The following is a 23,393-nucleotide window of genomic DNA, read 5'->3' on the forward strand; positions in this document are numbered from 1 at the left end:
AAGATCATAATAGATTAAAATATAGTTTTGGGCTAACATTCTGGAACTACTTAATTCCTTCCTGCACTGCTCCCTTTAAGTACTTCAGAATTCAAAAAAGAAGACAGTGTCCTTACATGGGTCATGGCACCAGGCACCCCAGATGGGAGGGAAGGCAGTGAGCCCATCTAGACAAGAGTCGAGGTTGGTTATAGCGCTTGCTCCGTTTCACAGGAAGGCTTTAGCCTTTGTGATTTCAACTTTCCTGAAAGGAAGAGTTTGGAAAGAGTTTTCATCTGGAGAAATTTTTCACTATTTCTAGAGAAACTAAGAAGAAGGTTTTTAATATGCTTTCACAAATTCTCCCTTTTGTACTTTTGCACAATTTGAAACATAGTCTATACTTATTAATTTTAATTTTGTACTTGCTCAGCAGTAGCAAGATACATTCCTCTAGTTGGTCCAAAATATGGACCAGTATCTCTGTGGTTTGCTTTTTCAAATGGCAGCAGAACAGGAGGAAGACAAAAGCCATTCTCAATTCTGTGACTATATACCCAAGTGGCATGTTAGGGTTGAGACGTTACCTTGAATTGGGTACAGAAAACATTTTATCCAGTGCTATTACTGAATGGAGATTCTGAATCAATAATTGTAATATCCCTCCATAACTATCATTCACATCATGAGAGATTGTACTTGCTATTATCTCATCAAGTACTATAACTATGTCCTCATCTCAGAATTTTGTGCACACTGCAACTGGTTGGTTTTAAAGGTCAGAAAGTCCACTAATTCCCTATTCCATACCAAAAAAGTTGAGTTATTCCAGGAACACTCACTGCTAGGCACCGAGGGTGGTTGGGAGGAGAGGTTGAGCCCCTTGCCTCTGGATGAATTAGTCTCCCATATACAGCCTTCCCAGTGTCTGAGTCAATGTCCAGACTCCCTTCTTGGGGCCATAGGCATAGAAAGTGAGTTATGGTTCTCTTGCAAGTTTACTTTGATTCTGCTTTGCATGTATTTTATACCTGTACAGTGCTTGTTGTCTTACTGGTAAAATGTAAGCTCTTTGAGGACAGGGATACAATTTGGCTTTTGTCCTTGTATCCACTTCAGTTCCTGGTAGGTAGTAGCTATTTATATGCTTGTTGGTAGAAAAACCCAAAGTTCTCTCATATTTATCCTTTTGGAGGGCGTGGCTCATAGTCCATTGTTCTCCTCTCTAGAGAGTTCCCTTTTTAAATATAGCCCTTGAAGGTTTACAGAGTACTTTGTATGTTATCTCTTTTGATCCTTAGCATAACATTGTGAGGTGGTTGTTATTATTTATCTACATTTTACTGGTAAGGAAACAGGTCAGAAGGGGTCACCTAGAGTCCAAGGCAGGATTAGATTGCTGGCCTTCTTATCTCTATGTCTAACAGTCTTAACACTGTACCACCTAGCATTTCATATTGATACAATTTTTTTTTTTTGTATCACCTACATTTCCCAGTGCAACCTCTCCCTCTCCCAAAAAGCCAATCCTTGTAACAAAGAATAAAAAAAAAGAGAGAGAAATAATTTAGCAAAACCAATCCATACGTTAAAAAAAATAAAAAATGTATGTAATGTTCCAGGGGCCATACTTTTTTTTGCAATTTTGCAACATTCACTTTTAACTATTTTGTGGTGGTGCTTTTCATTCATATTGTTTTGTAGTTATTGTGTATATTTTCTTGTCTCTGCTTTCTTCACCCTGCATCAATCACTTTATGTAAGTCTTTGCATGCTTCTGTGTATTCATCATATTCATAATTTCTTACAGAACAGTAATATTACATTGCATTCATGGCTACGTGAATAAGTCTTCATGTAGCCAGACTTATTTAGCTGTTTGAGCATCTACTTTGTTTTCAGTTCTTTGCTCCTAATATGGGGTCTTTATCTTTTTAAGTTACATGCATACCAGCAGAGCCTTTTAGTCACTTTGTTTGCATGATTCCAAATTGCTTTCTGGGATAGTTGGATCAATTCATAGCTCTATCCCTCACACATTTTTTGGCATTTTTGTCAGTTGTGAGGTGAACCTTGGAGTTGTTTTGATTTCCTTTCTCTTAGTGAATATGGCAATAGTTTGCAGTTCTTTTAAGAACTATTTCTTCAAATCCTTTGACCACTTAACAGCATCAATTGGGGAACAGCTTTTGATCAGAGACACCCTTTCTAAAGATATTGTGGTTAACCATAGAATTTTGGGACCTTCAGCCAGAAAGGAAGCCAAGACTTCATATTCTATTCTTTGCTTTGGAAGTCTTCTGTAATGCTTGGGATTCCCAGCAGAGGAAGAAAAGACTTTTCTTATGTGGAAGAATAAAGGATTGGTATTGATAACTCATTGGGTTTCTTCATGTGGATGGGAAGGAAATTCATAGATATTTCTCCCAGAGCTACTTGGTGTTCTTTTCCAATTCCCCAGGCCCCCCCCCACCCCTTCAAAAAACAGGCAGGTAGAAGCTCATCTCCTTTATAGATTCTTTGTCTGGTGTTGGTGCTGAGAAATTGGGAAAAGACCAAAAGCAAGGAGAAGAGAAGATGGAAGTCTAATTTAAGAGAATGAGTTGGGTGTTAATGCAAGTAGCTTAGGAATTTTAAGCTCTCTCCTGTTTGGTGGTGTTACAAATCAAATCAACAAATATTTGTCAGTTGCTATACTATCCCTATATAAAAAATTCCTTGGGCTTCATCCTACTTACTGCTTGCTCTGCTTTTCTGTCGTAGAAAACCAAATGCCTCCTGTCCTCTGAGATTGGAAACAAAAATAGAGAAGAATCAGAAAAAGAATGTTTCAACAGTATCTCTCCAGTTCATCTGTGCCTCTTTTTTTTCTCAACTGTGGTACTCCATGTCCTCATCACAGCACATCTGGATTATAGCTCTACCTTCCTAACCAGTATTCCAGTTTCCTTCTGTCTTCCCTCCTCCATCTTCTCTCTTGATTCAAGGTCAACCAGGTAAATTAGACCATGGTTTGGCACAGCACTTCTTTGATCAAAAATCGTTCAGGGGATCCCCATTTTCTGTCCAAGGCATTTGAAGTCATATATAGTCTGGCTCTAAATTCTTTCCTTGTCAATCAACAAACCTTTATTAGGCACCTACTCTTGTGCCAGGCACTGTGCTAGGCCCTGAGGACACAGATAGAAAGAATGAAATAATCTACCCTGCAGTAGCTTTCATTCTTATTAGGGAAACAAAATATCTCTAAGGATATGCAGAATCAATAGCAGTAAACACAAGATTGCTAAATACAAGGTAGTTTGGGTTATCAGGAAAGACGTGTAGAAGGTGGTGATTGAGTTTCTTCTTGAAGGAAGAGAGAATTCTGTGAAGCAGAGGCAGGAGAGAGCATTCCAGCCATGGAGGACAGTCAGGGCAAAGACACAGTGATGAGTAGAGTCTTGAGTGTGAGGAACAGAGAGAAGACGAGTTTTATAGGACCACAGGGTACAGAAGGGGGAGTGTCTAATAAGATTAGAAAGATAGGTCGGGACCGGTTGTACTTCATTTTAAAGCTGAATAGAGGAAACAGATTCCTACATTGGCCTTATACAAAAATGTCTCATTTTGTATCTGGAGCTTGGGAATTGGATGGCATGTTTTGTCTTGGTTTTCTGAAATTATGGTTGGTCACTGAATCAATCACTTCTTAAATCTTTCAAAGTTGTTTTTTTTTATGGTTTTGTTGTGTAAATTGTGTTGGTTCTGCTCACTGCACTTTGTAGTCAGTTCATATAGATCTTTTAGTCTTTGCAGAAATGTCCATTTTGTCATTTCTTTTGGCATAATTATATTGCATTACATTCATAGGCATCTAGGTGGCGCAGTGGATCAAGCACTGGGTATGGAGTTGGGAAGGCCAGAGTTCAGATGTGGCCTCAGACATTTACTGACTGGGCACCAGCCTGGGCAAATCACTTCACCTATATCTGTCTCAGTTTCCTCATCTGTGAAGTGGGGATAATAATAGCACCTGCCTCCCAGAGTTGCTCAGAGGCTAATATAAAATCATATTTATAAGGCTTTTTGCAAACCTCAGAGCACTATATATAAATGCTATTATTATCATCATATGCCATAATTTTTTTGGCTATTCCCCAATAGATAGGCATCTCCTTAGTGTCTAGCTTTTTCTGCTATTAAAAAAAAAGTTAGGGGCAGCTAGGTGGTGCAGTGGATAGAGAACCCTCCCTGAAGTCAGGAGGACCTGAGTTCAAATCTGGCCTCAGACATGTAACACTCACTAGCTGTGTGATTCTGGGAAAGTCACTTAACACCAATTGCCTCACTTACAAAAAAAAGTTATTAAAACTATTTTTGTACTTTTGGGTTTAGTAGTGATATTGCAGGCTCAAAGGGCATACACATTTTGGTGATTTTTTGAGCATAGTTCCAAATTGCTGGACCAATTCAAAGTTTAGTCAACAGCGTGTCTATCAGTGTGTCTTTTCCAGAAGAGCCTCCAACTATTTTAATTTTAATTTTCTTTTTTTTGCTATCTTAGGCAGTCTAATGGGCCTCAGGTGGAACCTGAGAATTGCTTTCATTTGAATTTCTCTCATTATTAGGGATTTGGAGCATTTTTTTTTCATGTCATTATTGATAGCTTTGATTTCTTCCTTTGAAAACTACCTGTCCATATCCTTTGACCATTTATCTTTTGAGGAATGGCTTTTGTAGAAATGCCAGCCTTAACAGGAAATAATGTTATAGTAGAAAGAATATTATGAAGGCACCTAAATGGCTCAGTAGATAGAGTGCTGGGCCTGAAGTCAGGAAGACCTGAGTTCAAATCCATCCTCAGACACTCACCAGCTATATCATCCTGGGCAAGTAACTTAACTCCTGTTTGCTTTAATCCACTGGAAAAGGAAATGACGAACCACTTCAGTATCTTTGCCAAGAAAACCCCACACTTGTCAGACGACTGAACTACTGAACAATAACAACCGAAAGAATATTGTTAAGGATACGGTGACTTGGATTTCAAGCCCGCTTTCCTTCACTATCTGGCTATCTAGCTGTTTGACCCTGTGATCTCATTTCTCCTTTTATAGCTCAGGTTTCCCTCCCTAAAGTCTCCCTAAAGTGAATGTACTAACTTCTGTTTTATTCTAATTCACTAATTGAGAGAATCAAATGTAAAAATGAATGTGAAGGAAGCCTTGTAAAGTATAATGCCCAGCAGCCAGAAAGAAACAATTTAAATATCATGGAATCATAGTCAGGATTACGCAGGACCTTGCAGCTTTTACTTTAAAAGACTTTAGGGCATGGAATATGATATTCCACAAGGCAAAGGAGCTGGGATTACAACCAAGCATCAACTACCCAGGGAAAATGAGTATAATCTTTCAGGGGAGGAGATGGACATTCAACAAAATAGAGGACTTCCAAACCTTCCTGATAAAAAGGCCAGAGCTCAACAGAAAATTTGATTTTCAAATACAAGACTCAAGAGAGACAGAAAAAGGTAAACAGGACAGAAAAAAAGAACAACATGTTATTAATAAGGGCAAACTGTTTACATCCCTACAAGGGAAGATGACACTTGTAAGCCTTGAGAACTGTATTATTATTACACCATTTTAAAGGGGTATACATAGAGGGGGTGGGTATAAGTTGATTTTGATGTAATGATAAAAAAAATCTAATCAAGTGGGTTAAATGGATCTAAGTAAGTGGATTGATCAGATCTGATTAAGGGATTGTACTGGGAGAAAAGGAAAGGAGGAGTCAGACAAGGGTAAATTACAGAAAAAGGCACAAAAACCTATTATAGTTACAGGGAAAGAAGGGAGGGAGATAAGCATTGTTTGAACCATACTCTCATCAGATTTGGCTCAAGGAGGGAAAAACATAATCAGGTATAGAAATCTAACTTGCAGGTATAGGCAGTGGGAGGGAAAAGGGAAAAAAAAGGGAGGGGGAATAGAAGGGAGGGAAGAAGTAGTAAGGGTAAAGGGGAAGAAAAGGGAGGGGCGTAATAGAAGGGAGGCAGGGCTGAGGGAGGCATGGTCAAAAGCAAAACACTAGTGAGAAGGGAAAGGGAGAAAGGAGAAAGAAACACATAAATAGCGGGGAAATAGGACTGAGAGAAAGACACAGATAGTAATCATAACTGTGAATGTGAATGGGATGAACTCTCCCATAAAACAGAAGTGCATTGCAGAATGGATTAAAAACCATAATCCTACAATGTGTTGTTTACAGGAAACACATTTAAAACAGAGGGACACACAAAGGGTAAAGGTAAAAAGACTGAAGTGGAATATATTATGCTTCAGCTGAAGTGAAAAAAGCAGGAGTAGCAATCTTGATCTCAGACAAAGCAAAAGCAAAAGTAGATTTTATCAAAAGAGATAAAGAAGGAAACTACAGCCTGCTAAAAGGCACCATAGACAATGAAGTAATATCATTACTAAACATATATGCACCAAATGGTATAGCATCCAGATTCTTAGAGAAAAAGTTCAGGGAGTTACAGGAAGAAATAGGCAGCAAAACTATACTAGTGGGGGACCTCAATCTCCCCCTCTCTGAACTAGATAAATCTAACCACAAAATAAACAAGAAAGAAGTTAAGGAGGTGAATAGAATATTAGAAAAGTTAGGTATGGTAGACTTTTGGAGAAAATTGAATGGGGATAGAAAGGAATATACTTTTTTCTCGGTGGTACCTGGCACATACACAAAAATTGACCATGTACTAGGGCATAAAAACCTCACAATCCAATGCAGAAAGGCAGAAATATTAAATGCATCCTTTTTAGATCATGATGCAATAAAAATTTTATGTAATAAAAGGTCACAGAAAGACTAAAAAATAATTGGAAAATAAATAATCTAATCCTAAAAAAAACAACAGTGAATCATAGAAACAATAATAACTTCATTCAAGAGAATGACAATAAAGAGACAACATACCAAAACTTATAGGATACAGCAAAAGCAGTTCTTAGGGTAAGTTTTATATCTTTAAATGCTTCCATGAATAAAATAGAGAAAGAGGAGATCAATGAATTGGGCATGCAACTAAAAAAAACTAGAAAAATAACAACTTAAAAATCCTCAATTAAATACCAAATTAGAAATACTGAAAACCAAAGGAGAAATTAATAAAATTGAAATTAAGAAAACTATTGAACTAATAAATAATACAATAAAATAGATAAACCTTTGGTTAATTTAAAAGAAAAAGAAAGAAGAAAACCAAATTACCAGTATTAAAAATGAAAAGAATGAATCCACCACCAGGGAAGAGGAAATTAAAACAGTAGTTAGGAACTATTTTGCCGAATAACTTTGACAATCTTAGTGAAATGGATGAATATTTACAAAAATATAAATTGCCCAGATTAACTGAAGAAGTAAAATACTTAAAGAACCCCATCTTAGAAAAAGAAATTGAAGAAGCCATTGATGAACTCCCTAGGAAAAAATCTCCAGGGCCAGATGGATTTACAGGCAAATTCTATCAAACATTTGAAGAACAATTAATTCCAATACTATATAGACTATTTGGGAAAATAGGTGAAGAAGGAGTCTTACCAAATTCTTTTTATGATACAAATATGGTGCTGATACCTAAACCAGGAAGAGTCAAAATAGAGAAAGAAAATTATAGACTAATTTCCCTAATGAATATAGATGCAAAAGTTTTAAATAAAATATTAGCAAATAGATTACAGCAACTTATCACAAGAATAATACACTATGACCAGGTAGGATATACACCAGGAATGCAGGGCTGGTTCAATATTAGGAAAACTATCAGCATAATTGATCATATCAACAACAAAACTAACAGAAACCACGTGATCATCTCAATAGATGCAGAAAAATTTTTTGACAAAATATAACACCCATTCCTTTTAAAAACACTAGAGAACATAAGAATAAATGGAGTCTTCCTTAAAATAAATAGCATTTATCTAAAACCTTCAGCAAGCATCTTATGTAATGGGGAAAAGCTAGAAGCATTTCCAGTAAGATGAGGGGTGAAACAAGGACGTCCATTATCACCACTGTTGTTCAATATCATATTAGAAACGTTACCTTTAGCAATAAGAGAAGAAAAATAAATTGAAGTTATTAGAATAGGCAGAGAAGATTTGCATACTCTTTGCAGATGGTATGATGATATACTTAGAGAATCAAGTAAAAAACTACTTGAAATAATAAAACAACTTTAGCATAGTTGAAGGCTATAAAATAAACCCACATAAATCATCGGCATTTCTGTATATTACCAGCAAAGCCCAACAGCAAGAGATAGAAAGAGAAATTCCATTTAAAGTTACTATAGACATTATAAAATATTTAAGAGTCTACCTACTGAAACAAACCCAGGAACTATATGAACACAATTACAAAACACTGTTCTCGCAAATAAAGTCAGATCTAAATAATTGGAAAAACATCAGTTGCTCTTGAGTAGGCTAAGCTAATATAATAAAAATAACAATTCTACCTAAGGTAATTTATTCAGTGCCATACCAAACTACCAAAAAATTATTTTATAGTGCTAGAAAAAATAATAACAAGATTCATTTGGATTAACAAAAGGTCTAGAATATGAAGGGAACTAATGAAAAGAAATACAAAGGAAGGTGGCCTAGCCATTCCAGATCTTAAATTGTATTATAAAGTAGCAATCATCAAAACTACTTGGTACTGGCTAAGAAATAGAGGGGTGGATCAGTAGAATAGGTTAGGTATGCAAAACACAGTCAATGATTATAGTAATCTGCTATTTGATAAACCCAAAGACCCCAGCTTCTGAGATAAGAACTCACTATTTGACAAAAACTGCTGGGAAAACTGGAAAAGAGTATGGCAGAAACTAGGCATAGACCAGAATCTCACACCATATACCAAAATAAAGTCAAAATGGGTTCATGATTTAGATATAAAGGCTGGCACTATAAGCAAACTGGGAGAGTAAGGAATGGTTTACCTGTCAGATTATGGAGAACAGAAGAATTCATGGCCTCACAGGAGATAGAGAACATTATGAAATGCAAAATGGATAATTTTGATTACATTAAATTGAAAGGTTTTTGCACAAACAAAGCTAGTGCAACCAAGTTTAGGAGGGAAGTAGAAAATTGTGAAAGAATTTTACAACCAGTGTCTCTGATAAGGGCCTCATTTCTAAAATATATAGAGAATTAAGTCAATAAGAATACAAGTCATTCCCCAATTGATAAATGGTCAAAGGATATGAACAGGCAGTTCTCAGATGAAGAAATTAAAGCCATCTATAGTCATATGAAAAAATGCTCTTAATCACTTTTGATTAGAGAAATGCAAATCAAAACAACTCTGAAGTACCATATCACACCTGTCGTATTGGCCAACATGACAAAACAGGAAAATGATAAATGTTGGAGAAGATGTGGGAAAATTGGAACACTAATGCATTGTTGGTGGAATTGTGAAGTGACACATCTATTTTGGAGAGCAATTAGGAACTATGCCTGAAGGGCAATAAAAATGTGCATACCCTTTGACCTAGCAATAGCACTTCTAGGGCTATATCCCAAAGAGATCATAGAAATGGGTAAAGGACCCACATGTATAAAAATATTTATAGTAGCTCTTTTTGTCGTGGCAAAGAATTGGAAATTGAGGAAATACTCATCAATTGGGAAATGACTGAACACGTTGTGGTATATGAATGTAATGTAATACTGTTGTGCTATAAGAAATGATGAGCAGGCGGACTTCAGAAAAACCTGGAAAGACTTGTATGGACTGATGCTGAGTGAAGTGAACAGAACCAGGAGAACGTTATACACAGTAACAGCAATGTGATAGACCTAGCCCTTCTCAACAATGCAAGGATCTAAGACATCTCCAAAGGTCTCATGATGGAAAATGCTATCCACATCCAAAGAAAGAACTATAGAGTTTGAATGCAGATCGAAGCATACTATTTGCTATTTTTTTTTCTTCTGTTGTGTTTTGTTTCCTCTTTCTGGTGGTTCCTCCTATTGGTTCTAATTCTTACTTACAACATGACTAATGTGAAAATATGTTCAATAGGAATGTGTATGTATAGCATGTATCAGATTGCATGCCATCTTGGGGAGGGAATTGGGGAGGGAGTGGGAGAAAAATTTAAAACTCAAAAGCTTATGGAAGAGATTGTATAAATAAATTAATAAAAAAATTTAAAAAAAAAAAGAAAAGTATAATACCCCATACAAATGTAGAGCAGTTCTGGCTTGAGTGACCGTCACTGCTTGGTTTATGCCAGCTCAGTATAAATGAACTACATTATCATTCAGAATGATGATTGATTCATTCCATAAACATTGTGATGAAGCACATATATTGTATTCTGTGGAGGGTTCTGGTTCTTGGGTGAGACCCAAAAGTGAATGAGGATATCTGCTCTCAAGGAGTTTATGGTCTAGGGGAGAGACCGTATCTAGTAGGATATCCTCCTACTTCTCCTGCTGGGAGAAGAGGTATTATGTCATTTTGCTCTGGTTTATCTTTAACCACATTTGGTTGGTAAACTGTGGGGTTTGGATCTTTGTTGACAAGAGCAAAACTTGAGTTTTTTAAAGTTAGACTGAAATCTTAGACTCTCAGCAAAAGAGCTCCTTGTAGGTATCTCCATTGATTCCTTAGGCTGACCCTCACCTGTATCACCTGAGTTAGAAGTCTTTGCTGCCTTTTATCACCACTAGTTGGAAAATATTGATTCCTTGGGCCTGTCTCAACTTCTCCTTCTTGTATTTCTCAGCCTTCTTGATGGGAAAAGTTATTTGATGGGTCTCACCCAAGTTGCTCCAATCTGTCAGTTAGCAAGCAATTATTAAGCACATACTATGTGCCAGGCATTGTGCTAATTCCTGGGTATAGGAAGATGAAACGATCTGCGTGCGGGAAGACCTTAAGTTCCAATGGGGAAGTCAACAAGGACATATATGAGTACGTACAGTGTAAAGATAGAGTGAATAACTACAAAATGGTTAAAGGCAAGGTAGTTGGCAAAATCAGGGAAGGCTTCATGTAGAAGATGGTTCTTGAGCTTCATCGTAAAGTAAAGGTGGCACCCTGAGGCACAGAGAAGGAGGGAGTTCATTCTAGGCCTGTGGAATGACCAGTGCAAAGGTAGGGCAACTGGAGGAGGCCCCTTGCCTAGACCTCAGGGTGCAGGAGGGAGGGGAGAGGAGTGCTGTGCGCTGAGACTGGAGAGAGGGGTTGGGCCCAGGTCAGGAAGGGATTTAAAAGCTAGACAGAAGTGTTAAGCTGTTTGCTTTTATGTTATTCACAATAGGAATGGAAAGCACCAGGTTCAGTTCCATTCTAGCCATTCCCCTTCACTTAAGTTCAGTAAACATTTTTTGTTCTTGGAGAATACTGTGATGGAAAAGATGAAAAACAATAGAGTATGTTTCCTCTCAAAGAAAGCAATCAGCTCTTATCCTTTGTAGAGTAACTCTTCAAGTTATCCCTCAACTTCTCTTCTTTCAGTGAGCATGTATTAAGCATCTCCCATGTGCCATGTGCCAGATGTAGTCTCTGTTCTCAAGGAGCTCAAATTCTACTGAAGGAGAGGGGAAGAAATAGGTAAGTAGATAGGGATGCTAGAGGTAGCATGTGTTTTGTATAGGCAGCAGATGTTGCAGTCAAGGCTAGGGACAGGGTGAGGAGCAAGGCCATAGAGTCATAGGATTTAGAACTGGAAGGGACTCTAGAGGTCATCTACTTAAAACTACTTAATTTACAAATTAGGAAACTGAGGAAACATAATTATATTTATCTGCTTCCTTTGATGTCACATCCAGGGCTGTTGTATCTACACAGTGTTGTGTACCTGTTGGCATCCCTTTACTAATTATAATCTTTATAAAAACAGAAACCATGTCATGTTTCCCCACGGGATGGAGAAATAGAAAAAGAACTATAGGGATTCGATTCAATAAACATTTGTTAAGCAAGGCGCTTTGCTAGGCTCTCGGAGTACAAAGAGCAAAAAGAGGAATGCCCCTGCCTCGAGGATATTAGAAAACTCACAGGCTCCCTAGGTGACCCAGTGGAGAAAGAGTTGACCTAAAAGTCAGGGAGACTTGAGTTTAAATGGCCCTTTAGACATTTACTAGCTGTGTACCTGAGCCTCAGATTCCTCATCTGTAAAATGGGGATACTAATAACTCAAATGACCTAGAAACGGTAAGTATACAGTTCATCTTATCCTGTAAAAGTGAATTGTCATTATTTCTTTTTCCATGGATGAATCATTTCTGCAATTTTTACTTTCCCTTAGATTTAATGTTTTCTTTATATTTATAATTTTTTTTATATTTCTGCAATTTTTTCTTTTCCTTAGATTTTCCCCACAATTGTTCTAGGTTATGAGGAATCTCATTTGTCCCAGTGGGATTTTTCTGATGCACTATTTAAAAATCTTCCCAAGGCATAGGTCTGACCATTTCATTTGATTACCTTCACATTCTGTAGCTCCCTATTTCTTCTTGGACAAAATACAGTCTTCTCCAGGAACATTTAATTCCTTCCATAGTCTAGCTTTCTTGTAGCCTTAACATTACTCCCGTTTATGTACTCTACATTTCAGCCAAGGTGAACCACTACCCGCTCCCAAAACTCATTATGCCTGGCATCTGTCCCCTGAGCTTAGAATGGATTTGCTTCTCATCCCTGCTTTTCAGAATCATTGTTCAGGGCTTTTTTCCAGCCCAGGGGCCACCTTCTCTTGTAAGCCTTCCCTGATTCCCTCAGGTGTTCCTGTTCTCTGTGCTGAAGAGCATCCCAGGATGCTCCTGCTGCACTAACTGCTTGAATGCATGAACACCCTTCTCCCCTTCATCCTGCCATAGTCCATGAGCTGTGTGAGAGCAGGGACAAGTGTTTTATCTTTGTATCCCTAGAAACTAGCAATTATTAAGCCTTGTTTAATAAATGCTGATTGAATTGTATTCTCCAGGGCCCACAGGGGGTGGGGGGGTGGGGGTGGTGAGGGTTGGGTTTGTTTTTTTTTTTTTTTTTACATTTCTGTCCTATGGAGAAACACAACATAGCTCCTGGTTTTTTGTTTTGTTTTTTTTGGAGCTTACATTCAAGTATTGGGGCTTTAATGTGGCATAATGGCAACAGCAAGGAATCTGACATCTAAGGAAGTGGATTTGAGTCCACCTCTTGGGGCAAGTCACTTTCCCTTTCTGAAGCCTCTGCTTCCTCATTTATCTCTTGACCTCTAGGGTTACTTCTATATTTAAATCCTAGGCTTAAGTCCCTCACCCACCTCCCCTTACTATTCCTGTTCACTACTCCACTTTCTCTTGTTAAGAGACCACATTGGTTGGGTAATAGAAATTATTATCTCTGCAAGCAGCTGAGCTTTTTCGTCAGGAGTCACTGGAATGGACCAGAGACATTCCCTGACTTCAACCACTTTCTTTTTTTAGTAAAGAAAATATTGCAACATAGTCGAGAGAAGAAAGGGAAAGCTTACCCACTTTTCTGTGCAATGGGTTGATGTTTTTGATGAGGGAAAAGAGATAACAGCTTTCTGACCCTTTGAAGATTAACTTTAAAAAAAATTTGGTCCAAGGGAGCAATCATCCTACAACTCAAATTTATCCAACCCTTTGGCATTTTATCAAAGCTGAAGCTGAAGCAATTCTCCTTTGTGATGATAAGCACTTAGTGAGGGAGGGAATTGTACCCTGTGAATGGTTCTTTGGGAAAACTAAGTCCTGAAGGAATTTAACCATTCATTCCTGAATTTTCATCTCAGATTATCTACCTACAACTAGTGTGACTGTGAATCTTGGAGATCTAGCCAGACATCAAGTTGCCACTGGCCGGATGATCTAGGCTTAGGTTTTCTTGGGAAGTCCAGGCTTCCCTTCCTTCTAGACTCAGTTTCTCAGTGCTTCCAGGGATAGGGATAGGAATTGGAATTGCACTTGTGATTTCATCGAGATAGGGAGCTCCCAGTTCAGGTTGGTACCTTCTCTGCAATTTGTACTTGACCACAGTTTTTTTGATCATATACCCTTCTCAGCAAAAATATTTGAGCATGCACTATGTGTGTTTGTGTGTGTGTGTGTATTAGTTATAACTTGTACACATGTGCTACTATACTAATAATTGGATGCATTATAAAATACAGAAGTAGAAACAAAAATCAGATGAGATAATTGTGAATAATATTTTATCCTGGAGTCACTAGGAAGCCATGAAATTTATTGAGTAGGGGAGTAAATAACATGATCAGGCCTGTGTTTTAACAAAAACACTTTAGCAGCTAGCTGTATGGGGAATGGATTAGGGTGGGGAGAGACTGAGGTAGGAAGACCAGCTAAGGAAACTCTTTCTGTAGTCCAAGTGGGAAGTGATAAGGGACTGAACTACGGTGGTGGCTTTGTGGCTGATATGAGACATATTGTGGAGACAGAAAGGACATTGGGTAATTGAGTGGATCCTGGGATGAGGACAAGTGTGGAGTCAGGTTGGCACCAACTTGGATTACTGTAAGTGCCCTCTGCAGAAATAGGGAAATTCAGAAAAGAAGTGGGTTTGGAGGGAAAGATAACAAAAAGATCTGTGATGCATGTTGCAAACTGTCTGTGCCTGCCCATCCTGTTTGACTTGCTCTGTCCCACTGAAAAAGGAAAAGGCAGGGCTCTTCCTCACAGATCACTGAATTAGAGTATAGACCCCATTTCTGAGAGGAGCAAAGGATCGGATCTGGTAGGGCATGGTATGCATAAAAGGCAACAACAACCACAGGGGGATGTGTATAATTTTTCCTGTTTTCTTGTTGGCTATCACCATTAGCTATCATAGGGGCTGTGGGATGGGACTGATCTTCCTACCCCCTGTTTGGTTGATCACACGTCCCTTGAGTCAGACCATAACCCCTTACATGCCTACTGGAGATCACTGACGTGATTTGCATAGGGCCATATATCCTTTATGTGTCCCAAGTGGGACTTGAATCCTGGTCTTTTTGGCTCTACGGCCCTCCTCATGTTCTCCAGACCCTCCTCATGTTCTCCAGAAACACTTCCCTAAGTAAACCTACTGAGCTTCCCCATTATTTCCAACACTGGTGTCTGGCCTAATTCTCATATTCTCATAAAATGTTCTGACAGACGTGACCTCCAGAATTAATCTAGGACAGTTTCTTCATTTTCCATCTTGAGTTCTTTTTCTTTGTTACAATTTCTTGGATACATTCCTGTCTGTTCCCCATAAATGACGAACTCTGAAAAGAGCCCATGTCTCCTTTTTCTGGCTTTCCTTTTTTTCTTGAGGTGCTCAGAAAGGGCAGAGTCCTGTATTAGAGGGGAAAAAAAGATAAATTTAACTTATCTTCTGCTTACAATTGAATGTAATCCATACCTCTGAACCCCTAGGTCTACAGGACTGGTTACACTTGTCTGGGCTAGTTTGGGTTATCAGTGAACTGAATATGCATGAAAGGGAGTACTCCAGCAACCTGGAGTACTTTCCTCTTTGGGAAGGGAAAGCTCTTTCTTTTTTTCTTTTGATTTAATTTTTTAAATTTGAATTTTATTTTTGTAGTGTTTTTTTCCCCACTTTCACTTTTTTGTTTTGTTTGTTTGTTTGGGACATAGCCCTGCAAGCATCAAGGCAGACAGTAGTTGTGTGTTGGGGGTACTCACCTGAGGGTCAGGCTCACATGGGCGGTCTGGACCTTCATAAAAGATTGTGATATTTATTTTCCTGATCCCTGAATTCCATTCTTTGCCTTTGAGTCTTTTCCCAGATTGTCCCCTGTGCCTTTTGTCCTCCCTCTTAGAAACCTCATCGACATTTAGGGAACAATTCAGATGTCACCTTCTCCAGGTAGTCTTTCCTGATTCCCCTGGGTTGTAGATTCCACATATCTCTCTTAAATCACGCTAGGCTAAGCTATATTTTTTTTCCTGTAAAAGTTATCGAATAAGTTTGACATGCTCAAACTTGTGATTCAAGAAAATCACTTTGGTGGCTGAATGGAGATTAGATTGGAGACAGACTTTAAGCAGGCAGACCCACCAGCAGGCAATTGCAATAATCGAGGTGTGAGGTGATGAGGGTCTGCACCAGAGTAGTGGTGTATAACAGGAGAGAACGGTACATACTCAAGTGATGTTGCAAAGGTGAAATCAACAGGCCTTGGTAACAGCTTGGATATGAGGGTGGGAGATAGTGAAAAGTCCAGGATGACTCCTGGGTTGTGGGTGGTGGTGGTAAGGATGGCTTTAGGAGACATAATTGAGTTTAAGATGTCTACTGGACATCCATTTTGAGATGTGTGAAAGGCAGTTGGAGATGCAAGATTTGAGTTTAGCAGAGAGTTTGGAGCAGGATAGGTAGATTTGAGAATCATCAGCATAGCAATAGTAATTAAATCCATGGGAGCTAATGAGATCACCAAGTGAAGTAGCATAGAGGGAGAAGAGAAGAGGGCCCAGGACAGAACCCTGAGGGACACCAACAGTTAGTAGACATGATCTGGAAGAGGAACCCCAAAGAAGACTGAGGAGTGATCAGATAGGTAGTAGGAGAACCAGGACTGAGCGGTATCCTAAAAACGTAGAGAAAAGAGAGTATCAAGGAGAGAGTGATCAGTGGTGTCAAAGGCTGCAGAGATGTCGAGGAGAAGGATTGAGAAAATACCACTGGATTTGGCAACTAAGAGATCATTAGTAACTCTGGAGAGAGCAGTTTCAGTGGAATGATACTGTTGGAAGCCAGATTTTAAGGGGTTGAGAATGAGAGGAGAGATGGTAGAGGCATCTAAATGTAGAGGACCTTTTCAGGGATTTTAGCTACAAATGGCATAGTGAAGGGGAGGGAAGGATAAAGTGAAGGTTTTTTCATGTTAGAAGAGACATGGGCATATTTGTAGGCAGTAGAGAATGAGTCAATAGAAAGGGAAAGATTGAAAATAAATGAAAGACTTGTATAATTGGTATGTTATTGCTTGCCTTCTCAATGAATAGGGGAGGGACCAAAGGGAGGAAAAGAATTCAGAGCCCAAAATTTAAAAACAGCGAATGTTAAAAATCAATAAATCATAAATTTATTCTATTTTTTTTTTTTTTTGGTTTTTACTAGGCAGTGGGGTTAAGTGACCTGCCCAGGGTCACACAGCTAGTAAGTGTCAAGTGTTTGAGGTCGAATTTGAACTCAGGTCCTCCTGACTCCAGGGCTCTATCCACTGCACCACCTAGCTGCCCCTATAAATTTATTTTTAAAAAAGTGAAAGAGTTGGAATGAGAGAGGGGGCAGTCTGTTGGAAGAGATGGACTGAAATGGGATCACTTGAACAAGATAGATAATAATTGAAGCCCTTCACTTGATTTTGGACAATGATGGTATTAGTGTGGAACTGACGCCCTAGTGGCCTGGTCCTTGCCTGGCTGCTGCAGCATCCTGAATTGTGCTTGTCTCTTGACAACTGGTATGATATCTTTTCTGCTGAAGTATGAATAGAGATACAGATGAAGAGAGGGTACAAAGTTCAAAAAGCAACCTTTTATCGTGTGATAGGAATCCTGCTCCTTTTGCAGAAGGACCATTTTGAACTCAGAGGGGTGAGAGGGCAGTCCTTTACCTGTGCCAGAATCTCAGAATTTGCTCCGTCAGCCTCTCTCTGTGAATCATTTCCTCGGGACCCAGGGATTTCAGAGGCTAAACAAAGAGCCAGCTTCTCCCAGGAAGCATATTTATCTGGGTTTTCCCCTATATTCTATTCCCCTAGCAGAATGTAAGCTTCCTGAGGGTAGGGACTTTCATGTTGATGTTTGCATTTAGTAGGCGTTTAATAAATGCTTATTTGTAAGAGAAGAAGAAACAGTTCTATACAAAGTCTTAGAAAGATATTTTCTAGTTGCAGAGATCAAGGAAGGTTTCATGGAGAAAACTATTCTTGAACTGGAAATGGAGAGAGCCTAGGGAAAAGCATGAACAGAGGCTTGAAAGTGAGATAAACTAAAATGTGTAAAGGGACAGGTAAATAGGCCAGTTTGGCTGGAGTATAAAATATTTGATGGGGGGCAGGCATGAAAGAAAAAGTGGTGCCAAATGTGGGGGCTCCTCAAATCATAGCCTAAGAAATTTGGATTTTCTTTGGTAAACAATAGGGAGCCATTGAATGATATTAAGTAGAGGAGTGACATGATTAAAACTGTGCATAAGGAAGATTAATTTGTCATTGGTGTGTGAAGGAAGGAATGGACTGGAAAAAGTCATAATGCAGAATGGTGACTTGCTTGGTCTAGCTTCCCTTTGGAACTAATGCCAACAGATTCACAGTCCCCAGCCCTAAATCATTATTTCTCTGAGGATTTGCTCCTGTGCTTAATGCAGACTGCATTAAGGCCATGCCAGGTAGGTCCTGTCTTCCTGGTGATAAATGTCAATTCAGTTTAATATAGCATTTATCTAGCACTTACTATGCACAAGCACCGAGGTTTTCAATAATGGTCTGTAGTGGTTGCCTCTGTTTTCTTATTTCCTGCAATGTAATTTCTGCCTCTGTCGCTCTAGTAAGGTCTCCTTTATTCTTGAAGGTCTACGGTAATATTTTTTGCCAAGTAAATGACCATTTCTTAGTTCTCATTCTTTGGCCTCTGCAACTTTTTGCACTATTGACCTTGAAATACTTTTCCCTTGACTATCATGACACCTTATGTATTTTAAAAATTTTCCACCTACCTTTTAAACATCTCTTTTTCTGTATTCTTTGCTACCTTCTGTCTCCTTCCATCCCCAAAGGTGGGCATTTACCAAAGCATTTTACCCCCTTGCTCTTCTCCCCTCCCGTTCCTCTTGGTGAATTGATCCTGTATCATAGCTTCATTCTAGTACTTGTAACTCTCAAATCCATATCTTGAGTTTCATTGTTTCACTAGATACACAAAAGTCCGTGCTCCTCCTCCATGGCTCTTGTATTTCCACTTGGGTCACTTTCCAAACTGACTTTCCCATCTTCTCCAAACAAGCTTCCCCTTTTGACATCCTTATCTCCACTAATGCTGCCACTGTTTTCCCAGTCACGTTAGTTTAAAATTTGTCATTTGTATATGCTCAGGCCCAGGGTTTGGATGCCATATTTGCTCTTGAGAACTATAATCTCTCTGAAGTCTTTGCATGCATTGATATGCTTTTAGTAAGCCATAGGAAGACTGAAATCTAACTGGAGTGGAGGTGAGGAATGAGACACAAGCAGCTGCCAAAAAAGGAGGGCAAATAGTGAAAGAAGTTGGAGGCCACAGAGATCTGAGGGGTCAGCTGGGGAACAAGGTGCCGGGAAGGCGGGATGCAGAGTCACACGGAGTGACTGACATGTCATCTCCCCTCATAGATGTGTTAAGGGAATGGACTAGAGCCATTTAGGAGTGGGTATGTGGAGACTTAAGGACTGCTCGTTTTTCTGTTCTATTAAATAACCTTGGTTTGAACTTGCAGTCATAGGGTTTGGCTTAGTAAACAACGTTATCAGTGGTGATTTAGGAATGAAGGGCTCAAATAGATGACTACCAGGTACTTGGGGATTAGCTGAGAAGGGACCCCAATTGCTGCATATCATTGTTTTTCCTTCATCTTTATCTTCCATGTCTTATCTGCAATCCAGTTTCATTGTTTCTTCCTTTGAAATGTCTTCAGAATCAGCCTCTTCCTTTTCATTCCTTGTCTTGGAATTCATGACTCTACTTCTGGACTACTTTAATTGCCTCTTATTTGCTCAGCCTCATTGACTTAATTCTCTTCTTCCTTCCATTCCCTTCTACACTTTCTACTGGGAGACTAATCTTCCTGTGGCACCAATTCTGCCAGGTCACTTCTCTGGTTAGAAACCTTCAGTCTCCCTCAAAATTAATTCATTCTTTCAACGAACATTAAGTGTCTGCTAGAAGCACTGTGTCCTTTGCATTCAGGGTCCTCCATAAAGGGATATTTACTGATAGGATATAACCAGGAGAGTTGTTACAGAATCTTAACCCAAAACTGGGAGGTGTGGTAGGTGGGTGGGAAATACACCCTCCCCGTGAACACGCAAGCTTTCTGGGGAAAGTGGGTTCAGCCTCAGAGAGATCATGTGGCTACAGGGTAAACTCATGGGTTTGAAAGTCCATTTTTCGCTTTTTGGAACCTTCATGAAGAAGTCCCTCTGAGTTGTATGTAACATTCCTGTCTCTCCTTGGTATGTGTAGTTTGTCTTTCATCTCCCACTGGAGACACAGCTCAGCCACTGCTGTTCTGGGGTTACTGCTACCAAATCCAAAGGGAAATACAAGTCTAACAAGCTTTTGAAGGTCATAAGGTTTTCTTCTGGTCAAAGATGAGGGAGAAGACAAAGACACCCCAGTTCACCCTCAAACTTCAAGTGGTACTGCTAGGCCCTCTTCCTTCCTACTTTTTTTTTTCATTATTTTCCTTGAGATTCTTAACTTTTGCTCCTCCAGATGAGTTTTGTTATAATTTTTTTTCTGTAGTTCTATAAAGTAACCCTTTGGTATTTTGTTTGGTATGGTACTGAATAAGTTAATTTAGGTAGTAGCGTCACTTTTTTCTTATTGACATAGCCCAACCATGAACAATTAATCTCTCTCCAATTATTTGTTTATCTTTGGTTCTGTGCACTTAACCCCCCAGGGCTCTAGACAACTCTCTGAAACCATAAATTGTAGAATAGTTGCCAACCTGCTTTGGTAGAGGTTACTTCTCCCTGTTTGCTCCCTGTATGTGGAAATCATAGGTCAAGTCCCTATTCTGTAAAGAATGTTTTATAATTGTCTGTACTGCTTTCTCATTTATAAATTTTAAAGAATGTTTCAGTGATCCTCTTTTCTTTTTTTTTGGCATCATTATTGATAACCTCCCTTCATCTCTGATTCCCACTCTTGCCCCTAATTAACTGAAAGAATTGGGGGTCATTGCAGATGACCAGCCTCTCACTTAACTGGGAATAATAGTAATAGATAACATTTATATAGCATTTTAAGGTTTACAAAGCCCTTCATATATTATATGAATTCATTTTCATATAGATTTGAGGATAATTTGAGAAGTAGGGGCTATTATTTTACCAAGAGGAGAGAGGTTCAGTGATTTACCTAGGGTCCCATAGTTAATAAGTATCTGAGGCTAGATTTGCAATCAGCTTTCTGATTCCAGAGGTAGTACTCTATCTATTGTGCCACCAAACTGTCCACTTATTATCTGAAATGAGCTCACTCAATTACCTTCTTCTAGTCCTCAAAACTTCTCAGCAACATCTCCCACTTTCCCTCTACTTTTACCCTTTGTTACATTCCTCCTAGAGAACTAAATGACAAAGTGGATAGAGCACTGGGCATGGAGGCCGAAAGACCTGAGTTCAAATCTCGCCTCAGACACTTACTAGCTGTGTGACCTTGGGCAAGTAAGTCACTTAACCTGTGTTTGCCGCAGTTTCCTCAACTGTCAAATGGGGATAATAATAGCACCTACCTCCTAGGGTCATTGTGAGGATCAAATGAGATAATATTTGTAAAAAGTGCCTGGCACATAGCAAGTGCTATATAAACACTTATTCCCTTCATCTCGCTCCTCTCTTAAACTTTTTTTTTTTTTTTGGTGAGGGTAATTGGGGTTAAGTGACTTGCCCAGAGTCACACAGCTAGTGAGTGTTAGGTGTCTGAGGCCAGATTTGAACTCAGGTCCTCCTGACTCCAAGGCCAGAGCTCTATCCTCTGTGCCACCTAGCTGCCCCTAGGATAAACATTTTGAAAAAGTTGACCCAGCCTCCATCCCCACTCTGTCATTGACCTTCACTCTGGCCTTCACTCCTACTGCTCTTCCTGAAATTGCTCTTTCAAAGGTCCCAGTCCACCTTTTATTCATCACATGTCCTAATTCTGGTCCTCATCTTCCTTGATCTTTCTACAACATTTGATGCCGTGAAGCACCCCTCTTTTTGAAACATCTTGATTTTTGAGACATCACGCTCTGCTGGCCTTCCTTCTCCAAAGACTGTGTCTCTCTCATCGCCAAAGATTCCTTGCAATCTCTTTGAGCCCCTAAGGCGAATGTTATCCAAAGTTCAGTCTTTCTCCCTCTTCTCCCTTTCCATCCTTTCCAGTCCTGTGTAACCTTGGTCAAGTCAGTTGCCCTCTCAAGTTTCTCACCTGTGGAGTTAGGTGGTTGGAATAGATGTTCCCTAAGGCCCCTTCCAGCTCTGTGGCAGCTTCTGTGACTTTCTGAACCTTCCCTTCTCTTTCTGCACTCTGCTTTGACAATTTCATGCTCTTCTACAGCTTGAACCATATCTCTTTTTATATTCCTGAACTCTGAAACCACCTTGCAACACCTGTCTATCTTGTCACCTCAAATTCAACATGTCCCAGACGAACCTTTCCCCCTGTGGTCCTTCCTGTCTCCCAAACTTGGTAGCGTCTTTGAGTCTTCTCTCATACTCATCTCTCATATTAAGTCACTTGTCAAAGAATTCCACAAGATTTCTCTTACTGGTCCTTTCTTCTCCATTCCCCCACTACTGCTCTAGAAGAGGCCCTTATTACTACCCAATAGTGCAATTCAGTATGTGTTTATTGAGACCTTGCTTTATGAAAGATGGTGTACTAGGTGTTAGAGACAAAAAGACTGAGATGGAGAAAATAGTCCTGTCCTCAAGGGGCTTATTTTCTACTGGGCCATTCCCACCTGGACTATTATAATAGCTTCTTAACTGATCATGTCAATTCTCTTTTCAACTCTGAACCATCCTTCCTACTTCTGTCAGACTTATACTCTTTTCCCCCTGCTTTTTTTCCTTTTTTTTTGTTCTAAACAACCAAATAAGATGAGCATTTCCATATATAGTAGAATAGGAGAGGATTGTATATTAATTATTATTATTATTAATTTTTTTTGGTGGAGCAATAGGGGTTAAGTGACTTGCCCAGGGTCACACAGCTAGTAAAGTAAGAGGATAGTATGTGAAACAATGAACTTTTATTATGTACAGTTTGCTTTTTCGGTTTAAGTATATAATAAAGTTAACATGTAACTTTGTGATTGCTTCTGGCCTTCCTTTTGTTCACATTTCTCATTTTGTTTGGGGTTTTGTTCTTGTTGTTACTTTTTAACCCCTGTCTCCTTCCCTTTGTAGCCCACCCCATCAATGAAAAAATAGGAAAATAAAATCCGTGTTAACAAATACACGTTATCAAGCAAAATAACTCTCCAAGTTGGTCGTGCCCAAAAATGTCTGTCTCATTGTACATCTTGAGTCTTTCACCTCCCTTTCAGGATGAGGGTAGCATGCGTCATCATAAATACCCTGAAGCTGTGGTTGGTCATTTCATTGATCAGAGTTCTTACATTGC

The 23,393-nt window shown here is 39.1% G+C and overlaps 1 protein-coding gene across 2 annotated transcripts in view; it reads left to right on the forward strand.

Moving 5' to 3' along the window:
* The window catches only part of CSAD (cysteine sulfinic acid decarboxylase), a 41,221-nt gene that overhangs the window by 1,804 nt on the left and 16,024 nt on the right, over positions 1 to 23,393 (forward strand). Inside the window, exon 1 of one of the 2 annotated variants that reach the window (XM_027858392.1) lies at positions 2,762 to 2,975. The exons of the other annotated variant lie outside the window; for it this stretch is intronic. The gene's annotated coding sequence lies outside the window, so the exon portion shown is untranslated. Of the gene's footprint in view, positions 1 to 2,761; positions 2,976 to 23,393 lie in introns of those variants that run through there. 2 annotated transcript variants of the gene reach the window in all.

Source organism: Vombatus ursinus, unplaced genomic scaffold (assembly GCF_900497805.2).
Source record: "Vombatus ursinus unplaced genomic scaffold, bare-nosed wombat genome assembly UNPS02012958.1, whole genome shotgun sequence".
Classification (NCBI taxonomy): Eukaryota; Metazoa; Chordata; class Mammalia; order Diprotodontia; family Vombatidae; genus Vombatus; species Vombatus ursinus.